The 10,013-nt window shown below is 36.4% G+C and overlaps 3 long non-coding RNA genes across 4 annotated transcripts in view; 2 read left to right on the top strand and 1 right to left on the bottom strand.

Annotated features, from left to right (window-relative positions):
* Nucleotides 1-9,108, bottom strand: part of LOC148645861 (uncharacterized) — a 43,602-nt gene extending 34,494 nt beyond the window's left edge. Inside the window, exons 1-3 of one of the 2 annotated variants that reach the window (XR_015928149.1) lie at nucleotides 9,005-9,108; nucleotides 4,860-5,331; nucleotides 3,218-3,328 (exon numbers count right to left, since the gene is read on the bottom strand). This is a non-coding gene — a long non-coding RNA (uncharacterized LOC148645861). The other variant, XR_015928148.1, reaches the window with a different exon arrangement.
* Nucleotides 335-3,999, top strand: LOC148645866 (uncharacterized). Its single transcript, XR_015928145.1, has 7 exons — nucleotides 335-396; nucleotides 693-740; nucleotides 1,037-1,098; nucleotides 2,156-2,255; nucleotides 2,394-2,455; nucleotides 2,867-2,963; nucleotides 3,193-3,999. It is a non-coding gene; the product is annotated as an uncharacterized LOC148645866 (long non-coding RNA).
* On the top strand, nucleotides 6,726-9,629 carry LOC148645867 (uncharacterized). Its single transcript, XR_015928147.1, has 6 exons — nucleotides 6,726-6,943; nucleotides 8,007-8,104; nucleotides 8,243-8,304; nucleotides 8,672-8,768; nucleotides 8,980-9,141; nucleotides 9,253-9,629. It is a non-coding gene; the product is annotated as an uncharacterized LOC148645867 (long non-coding RNA).
* The last annotated feature ends 384 nt before the right edge of the window (nucleotides 9,630-10,013 follow it).

Genomic DNA, 10,013 nt, shown 5'->3' on the forward strand with positions numbered 1-10,013 from the left:
AAACATTTCTTATTCTATGGAACAAAAACAAACAGTAAAACTAAAACACAGATCTCTTAGCTTCCTATTTCATGAACCAGATGACTGAATGACCAAGCCTAACTAGTAGCCAAAACCCCAGTTAACCCTCCGTAACAAAGTTTAACCACACGACAGGAACTCTTTCAAACTGAGTGAAAATCATAAATGGATCCATAACTTTACATCAATTTACTATGTTGTGCCAATACCTGCATTTACATTTAGAACGAATGATGTCATAGAACCAGCATCACACCAGTTCCAGGTGTCTCCAAGGAGACAACAGAACTTCAGTTGTGTTTGCTAAAATACACACTTTGAAACATACTGTAACACTTAGTTAACATGTCTGGTTTAGTTGAAGAATCGGCTAAGGTAAGTTTCAGGGTTAATGGTGGGATGGCACCTGTGCTTTTTTCCCCCAACCGCTAGAATATGATTCGCACCAAACCCAAAAGAAATACTGCACAGTTCAGGAACTTCATCAACCTAGCAACTGTAAAATAAGCTTACAAACAACTGAATTGAAATGCCAAAAAGTTCAGAGAAAGGCACAAACTATGTTTACTTGGGGTTTACAAAATTAAAGCTAACTAAAACTGTAATGATAAACAATCATGCTGCCAATGGACAGAGAAAGTTTTTTGAATAATGTATTATTTGTTATATAGGAACCCAGTATAAGGGAATCCCTTGCGATCCTGTCTGCAGAGATAAAGGTAAGTATTTTTTTCTCTTTAGCTCTGTCACTCCAAGAAATATAATGAACATAAATATATTTGCCAATCTTTTCATAGTAATCCAAACAACTCTGCGTGCATCTGACATTTGTAATATTTATCTACCGCAGTATAACTCTTCTGGCAAGGCGATTGGTATTGTACCTTGAAAGAAAACTGATTGGAAATGTCATGTACTCTATGGTTTCTATTGATGTCAAGTGGCAAATGTTGACTGGTGATGTTATGTGAATCTTAGGAAATGGTCATTTTTCAATCGAGTCTATGTTTCTCAGAATTTGAGACAGAGAGGTCAATCTCTGCAATCCGAGCTGAGGGCATTTCTTGGAATGGAAAGGTAAGAGCAACGTGTTCTTTGATATTCTCTTCAGACTCTTCGCCAGATTTTACGATGAAAAATGTAAATAATAATAACAAACATTATTTTATATAGTGCCTTGAAAGGTGGCTTCTTTACAGAATGACAAAACCAACTACAATAAATAATACACAAGATATGCATGATGACAATACACAGTTAGAGGAGACAGTAGATGGTCATTGTCAGTGTATTCTGAAGGTAGTTTTCCAATTTTTTGGAACGGGGTAAAAGAGGCCACCTCTACTAGAATCTTTGTCCTAACCAAAAATGTAACAAAGTATAATAATAATATTAAAAATAATAATGATAAACTTTATCTATAGAGCACCTTTCATACAAATAGTGCTTGGGTGCTTTAAAAACCAAGCGTAAAAATAAAATATTAAAATTGAGAGATATACTTTCAGTTGTAAAGGAAAATACAGCAATACAGTAAAGCAACATACATGTCAATTAAATAAATAAAAATTAGGAAAGTCGTAATAAAATAAGAACAATTAAAGAGAACTAAAAAAAGAAACAGAAATAGAAAGAACAAAGAACCACTTTAACTAAAAGCAACATTTTCAAATGTTTTTTAAAACAATGTACCGAGCTTGACTGCCTAATAAAAAGTGGAAGTGAGTTTCATAATTTGGAAGCATAAAAACAAAAAGCAGCCTCTCCACTCTTTCTGGATTTCACATGTGGTATTTGCAGTAGGCCAGTATGTGCAGATCTCAGGTCACGTATAGGAACATATGAAGACAGACATTCAGTAAGGTACAGACGTGCTAGGTCGCTTAAAGCTTTAAAAACAAGTAAAAGAACTTTCAAATTTATCCTAGATAATACAGGTGACCAGTGAAGTTTTTTCAAAACAGGAATGATATTCTCTTTCTTGTATTTGTTAGGATCTGTGCTACTGCATTTCGAACAAGTAGTAAGGGATTTATTGTTTTCTTGGGAAGCCCACAAAACAGAGCATTATAATCATATCCACATCAATGTGAGCAATGGAGAAGTCAAATTAACATGTCTAAATATCATCTAGTTCTATCCCAGGGAAGAGGGCTGTTGCCTACAAAGACGACAAGACACAAAACGCTCAACTGTGCAAAACACGCATAAGGACATCAGTCAGGAGGAACAAGGTAAAGTGTTTTTACTTCTTCACCATGGTCATGTAGTTTCACTCCAAGCACTGTCATATGAAATAACTGTGGAAACGACCTCCCCAACATTTTGGGTTGTTGCATTTTGCTTCAATGAATTTTAACCTTTTCTTTTAGACATTAAGAGGAAGGACACATTCACCCTTGGTAGAGATTCAGTTGTTCTATGAGATGTCAAGGTGAGAATTAACCACTTCAGGGATAAGTCAATCCACATAACTGAAAAAGGGGCAATGAACAGGATATGGGGATTTTGCTAGTTATAAAGTACAATAATCATCATTACATGATCTAAGACTACTGAAGTATAAGCTGTGTCCCTGACTGATTAATTAGCAAATTCATCTTTGTAGAGTGCAGCTACTATCTATTCAGTGGCATTTCCTTAAAACAATTGTATTCCCACATTCTGAATATGGAGTGAGATCATGTAGAGAATGTTGGACTTGTAATAACTAATTGAAGGATAATAATAATCAACGAAAGTGCTTAAAAGTATCAACAAATGCCTTCAAAGTACTTGACACGTACTTTGCTTTCAAAAGGGAAACATAATTAATGCTTACGTAAGATTTCTCTTGACTTCTCAGGAGTATACTAACTCCAAGGACAAGTAACATCACAAACCATTATTTAAGTGCTGATGTTGGAGCTGCAATACTACTACCAAGACAAAAAATGATACAGGTAACACTGCTTTCAGATTTCTAAGAATTGCTAAAATAGTATGTTTACAGAGCATTCAGAGTCTCATAGAGAAAATAAGTTGAGAATATGACAAGTTCCTACCATCTCAAACACTGCCAATCTAGAACAAAAAGAAAGTACTTGAACGCCTACAGTAATGGAACACAAACCAGAACATATCAGTGCATGACAATGAAATGTAGTCACAAAATGATTCTACCCTTTCAAGTCCCAAAAAGGACCGAGGAACTTACCGGAGGCGATACCTGGATTTCAAACAGAGTACAATGTAGCCACTGTAGGGGAGAAGATCACAGAGAGCTCTTCTCAGATTGCTCAGAGTCAGCCCCAGCACCCTGTCCTGACTGAAGCAGACAAAGTGGTCAAACAGGCAGGTAGAAATGAGTAAGGAACAGAGAGTATGGTTATTCTTGCATTGTTTTGTTCGTCTGTCAAAGAAAAGAGTGCTTCTGACTTTTGTCAATGTTCATCTTTATTTTAGGAGAAGAACAAACGGTGGTATCACACTTTGCTCAAGTGTATGATACCATGTGTGTACAGCAGACATCACCAAAGGAACAGGAGACACCTGAGTAGAGAACAAGAATATGAAAAGACTGATGAAAAAAAGCACCAGGAGAAATCCATTGAATATGCACAATCTCGTACAGTATTTCAATGAAAAGTTTCAGTGTTGTTTTTAGTGTCGTCGTATTGCATACATTTAAAACAATGTGTCTTGTTTAATGAACAATTTCATTTACTTTAGTAAAAAGTGTTTTTTACTGTAGTCCTAGCATGGATGCAATTGTTAGAAAAAAACGTGAATGAAAAACTGAATGTTTCATACAATATGGGTTTGTGTTAACCTACACACCTAAGTGAAATGTTTGATTACGTTTACAAGACATTACACATAGTTCAGTTGAGTGTGAAAGGGAACAACAGAGAAAGTCACAAACAAAACATTTGTGAAGGACTTGATGATTGTTTTTTCTTTAGAAATTACAAAAAAATAAAGAATTTTTCAACAAGATGTCTTTCTATAGCGAGTTTCATTTGAGATAGTCTTTTCTTAGAAGTGCAAGAGTGGTATTCCCTACAACTTATTCCCCAATTTGATCATTCTCAGAAATTAGGAGACGGAAACCACACCTACTGTAATATTAGACCTTGTAACAAGGCAACTACGTTTCAATGGCTTAAAAGGTGCAGAAAGAGGCTCATGTATAATGACCTCCAGTGTCCCACAGGTTTCCCAAATCATTTCTTAGAGTATGGAAAAAGAGGAAATAAAGTGTCTACAGAAAGCGTATACCCCCTTGAACTTTGTTCAGTTTGTTGCGCCAGTGCCAGAGTTTCATGCAATTAAATGAGGACCTCTTTCTCACACCACATATGTTATACTTTCAATGGGAAAAAAGGAAATATTACAATTGTATACATTTTCACCCACATGTTAATATTTGGTAGAAGCCCTTTTCACAGCAATTTCAGCTGTGAGTCTGTTGGTAATGGGCTCCACCACCTCTGCACCAACAAGATTTGATAAAATTTGAGAATTTCAGAAGTCTGTCTGGTTTAGCTGAAGAATCAGCTAAGGTAAGTTTCAGGAAGAGCATCTGATTTCTTTCAATAAAGCAGAACAGAGAAAAAACACACAATACAAAATCATGAGAATTTGTATCCATATGACACTTTGACTCGAATACTTTTATCAGACCTACACAGAGTATATACTGTACACACTTTTTCAGCCCAGGTTTATACATTTGATACATTTGGAACTGCCATTTGTAGGTGTTTTTGTGTCTTAGCTCAACACTGTGAAACCTGTAGTTACAAACATGGAGGATGAAGACATGAATACATATATTGTACCTCTGACCGGCCTACCTTCCAAGAGGTGAAAGATGAAACTTTTCCTTTATCGTCAACTCAGTGAATGTCTTTAAACTTTCGAAAACTGTAACAAAGAATAAGTTAAAAAACTTATTTTCATTGGACCCACAGAAAAGTCAAAGTTGTCCATAGAAATGCCCGTCTAAATCAGAAATCTACAGCACAAAGGCAGTGGCCTTTCGGGACATAAAAATGAAATCAGACTTTACTCAGACGAATTGCCCTTGGTCACGGACATCTTGCTATCAGTCACTACAAAGATGTTTTCTCTCATGCCATGGCTTGCCTGACTTGCTTCTTCTGCTGGATGGCTTCTGGTCGCTGGTCAGGATCGACAGCCAGCATGTCCTGGAGCAGTGTCCTTAACTCAGTGCTTATGGCTCTATTTACTTTCAGGGGGATGTGGAACTGCAGCCAGGGGTTCTCATCCAGGGCCTCTCCAACAGGCCCTGACAGACATATGCTCCTGTATCGGAAACACACTTTAGTTCAATTCTAAAATATTTCTCATAGGACTGAAGGAACCTTTGCCTGTTAAGAGTTAACAATTAGGTCCTCAAGAACTGTTTTACGGTTTTCTACACTCCTGGCTGGCCAAGGTCTCTTTAAGGTCTCTTAAGTGGAGGTGTAACTCATGTATCCTACATGTGATTTAGCAACATGAAAGGGAATAGCTTCTTATCGGATTATGGTCTTGGTTAACTGCCTAAGGCTGACCTAAGTGCCTAACTTTCTGACTTTCTTTATACCTTATATGTTAAGAAGCTTCTTCTGACCAATCAGAAATGTATGCTTTATGTATGAACATTTTGCTCATCAAAGTGAGTGAGAGACAAGGTTAACAGAAATTAGCCTTGGCAGTAAATGACAGCATATTTTTGGGTTCTTAAATGGTCTCTACCTGGCACACCTGCAGTGCAAACTGACACACACTGTTTAGAGAAACAGCTACTCTATTACTAATATTAATGAAACATTTCTTATTCTATGGAACAAAAACAAACAGCAAAACTAAAACACAGATCTCTTAGCTTCCTATTTCATGAACCAGATGACTGAATGACCAAGCCTAACTAGTAGCCAGAACCCCAGTTAACCCTCCGTAACACAAACTTTAACCACACGACAGGAACTCTTTCAAACTGAGTGAAAATCATGAATGGATCCATCACTTTACATCAATTTACTATGTTGTGCCAATACCTGCATTTACATTTAGAACGAATGATGTCATAGAACCAGCATCACACCAGTTCCAGGTGTCTCCAAGGAGACAACAGAACTTCAGTTGTGTTTGCTAAAATACACACTTTGAAACATACTGTAACACTTAGTTAACATGTCTGGTTTAGTTGAAGAATCGGCTAAGGTAAGTTTCAGGGTTAAATGGTGGGATGGCACCTGTGCTTTTTTCCCCCAACCGCTAGAATATGATTCGCACCAAACCCAAAAGAAATACTGCACAGTTCAGGAACTTCATCAACCTAGCAACTGTAAAATAAGCTTACAAACAACTGAATTGAAATGCCAAAAAGTTCAGAGAAAGGCACAAACTATGTTTACTTGGGGTTTCCAAAATTAAAGCTAACTAAAACTGTAATGATAAACAATCATGCTGCCAATGGACAGAGAAATATCATGTTTTTTGAATAATGTATTATTTGTTACATAGGAACCCAGTATAAGGGAATCCCTTGCGATCCTGTCTGCAGAGATAAAGGTAAGTATTGTTTTCTCTTTAGCTCTGTCACTCCAAGAAATATAATGAACATAAATATATTTGCCAATCTTTTCATAGTAATCCAAACAACTCTGCGTGTATCTGACATATGTAATATTTATCTACCGCAGTATAACTCTTCTGGCAAGGCGATTGGTATTGTACCTTGAAAGAAAACTGATTGGACATGTCATGTACTCTATGGTTTCTATTGATGTCAAGTGGCAAATGTTGACTGGTGAAGTTATGTGAATCTTAGGAAATGGTCATTTTTCAATCGAGTCTATGTTTCTCAGAATTTGAGACAGAGAGGTCAATCTCTGCAATCCGAGCTGAGGGCATTTCTTGGAATGGAAAGGTAAGAGCAACGTGTTCTTTGTTATTCTCTTAAGACTCTTCGCCAGATTTTACGATGAAAAATGTAAATAATAATAACAAACATTATTTTATATAGTGCCTTGAAAGGTGGCTTCTTTACAGAATGACAAAACCAACTACAATAAATAATACACAAGATATGCATGATGACAATACACCGTTAGAGGAGACAGTAGATGGTCATTGTCAGTGTATTCTGAAGGTAGTTTTCCAATTTTTTGGAACGGGGTAGAAGAGGCCACCTCTATTAGAATCTTTGTCCTAACCAAAAATGTAACAAAGTATAATAATAATAATATTAAAAAAAAAAATAATAATAAACTTTATTTATAGAGCACCTTTCATACAAATAGTGCTTTGGTGCTTTAAAAAGCAAGCGTAAAAATAAAATATTAAAATTGAGAGATATACTTTCAGTTGTCAAGGAAAATACAGCAATACAGTAAAGCAACATACATGTCAATTAAAGAAATAAAAATTAGGAAAGTCGTAATAAAATAAGAACAATTAAAGAGAACTAAAAAAAGAAACAGAAATAGAAAGAACAAAGAACCACTTTAACTAAAAGCAACATTTTCAAATGTTTTTTAAAACAATGTACCGAGCTTGACTGCCTAATAAAAAGTGGAAGTGAGTTTCATAATTTAGAAGCATAAAAACAAAAAGCAGCCTCTCCACTCTTTCTGCATTTCACATGTGGTATTTGCAGTAGGCCAGTATGTGCAGATCTCAGGTCACGTATAGGAACATATGAAGACAGACATTCAGTAAGGTACAGACGTGCTAGGTCGCTTAAAGCTTTAAAAACAAGTAAAAGAACTTTCAAATTTATCCTAGATAATACAGGTGACCAGTGAAGTTTTTTCAAAAAAGGAATGATATTCTCTTTCTTGTATTTGTTAGGATCTGTGCTACTGCATTTCGAACAAGTAGTAAGGGATTTATTGTTTTCTTGGGAAGCCCACAAAACAGAGCATTATAATCATATCCACATCAATGTGAGCAATGGAGAAGTCAAATTAACGTGTCTAAATATCATCTAGTTCTATCCCAGGGAAGAGGGCTGTTGCCTACACAGACGACAAGACAAAACGCTCAACTGTGCAAAACACGCATAAGGACATCAGTCAGGAGGAACAAGGTAAAGTGTATTTACTTCTTCACCATGGTCATGTAGTTTCACTCCAAGCACTGTCTTATGAAATAACTGTGGAAACGACCTCCCCAACATTTTGGGTTGTGGCATTTTGCTTCAATGAATTTTAACCTTTTCTTTTAGACATTAAGAGGAAGGACACATTCACCCTTGGTAGAGATTCAGTTGTTTTACGAGATGTCAAGGTGAGAATTAACCACTTCAGGCATAAGTCAATCCACATGACCGGAAATGGGGCAATGAACAGGATATGGGGATTTTGCTAGTTATAAAGTACAATAATCATCATTAAATGATCTAAGACTACTGAAGTATAAGCTGTGTCCCTGACTGATTAATTAGCAAATTCATCTTCGTAGAGTGGAGCTACACTGAATATGGAGTGAGATCATGTAGGGAATGTTGGACTTGTAATAACTAATTGAAGGATAATAATAATCAACGAAAGTGCTTAAAAGTATCAACAAATGCCTTCAAAGTACTTGATACGTACTTTGCTTTCAAAAGTGAAACATAATTAATGCTTACGTAAGATTTCTCTTGACTTCTCAGGAGTATACTAACTCCAAGGACAAGTAACATCACAAACCATTATTTAAGTGCTGCTGTTGGAGCTGCAATACTACTACCAAGACAAAAAATGATACAGGTAACACTGCTTTCAGATTTCTAAGAATTGCTAAAATAGTATGTTTACAGAGCATTCAGAGTTGAGAATATGACAAGTTCCTACCATCTCAAACACTGCCAATCTAGAACAAAAAGAAAGTACTTGAACGCCTGCAGTAATCGAACACAAACCAGAACATATCAGTGCATGACAAGGAAATGTAGTCACAAAATGATTCTACCCTTTCAAGTCCCAAAAAGGACCGAGGAGCTTACCGGAGGCGATACCTGGATTTCAAACAGAGTACAATGTAGCCACTGTAGGGGAGAAGATCACAGAGAGCTCTTCTCAGATTGTTCAGAGTCAGCCCCAAAACCCTGTCCTGACTGAAGCAGACAAAGTGGTCAAACAGGTAGGTAGAAATGAGTAAGGAACAGAGAGTATGGTTATTCTTGCATTGTTTTGTTCGTCTGTCAAAGAAAAGAGTGCTTCTGACCTTTGTCAATGTTCATCTTTATTTTAGGAGAAGAACAAACGGTGGTATCACACTTTGCTCAAGTGTATGATACCATGTGTGTACAGCAGACATCACCAAAGGAACAGGAGACACCTGAGTAGAGAACAAGAATATGAAAAGACTGATGGAAAAAAAGCACCAGGAGAAATCCATTGAATATGCACAATCTCGTACAATATTTCAATGAAAAGTTTCAGTGTTGTTTTTAGTGTCGTCGTATTGTATACATTTAAAACAATGTGTCTTGTTTAATGAACAATTTGATTTACTTTAGTAAAAAGTGTTGTTTACTGTAGTCCTAGCATGGATGCAATTGTTACAAAAAACGTGAATGAAAATGTTTTTTCTTTAGAAATGACAAAAAATAAAGAATTTTTCAACAAGATGTCTTTCTATAGCGAGTTTCATTTGAGATAGTCTTTTCTTAGAAGTGCAAGAGTGGTATTCCCTACAACTTATTCCCCAATTTGATCATTCTCAGAAATTAGGAGACGGAAACCACACCTACTGTAATATTAGACCTTGTAACAAGGCAACTAGGTTTCAATGGCTTAAAAGGTGCAGAAAGAGGCTCATGTATAATGACCTCCAGTGTCCCACAGGTTTCCCAAATCATTTCTTAGAGTATGGAAAAAGAGGAAATAAAGTGTCTACAGAAAGCGTTTACCCCCTTGAACATTGTTCAGTTTGTTGCGCCAGTGCCAGAGTTTCATGCAATTAAATGAGGACCTCTTTCTCACACCACATATGTTATACTTTCAATGGGA

Source organism: Lepisosteus platostomus, chromosome 18, assembly GCF_059453375.1.
Source record: "Lepisosteus platostomus isolate fLepPlt1 chromosome 18, fLepPlt1.hap1, whole genome shotgun sequence".
Taxonomy (NCBI): Eukaryota; Metazoa; Chordata; class Actinopteri; order Semionotiformes; family Lepisosteidae; genus Lepisosteus; species Lepisosteus platostomus.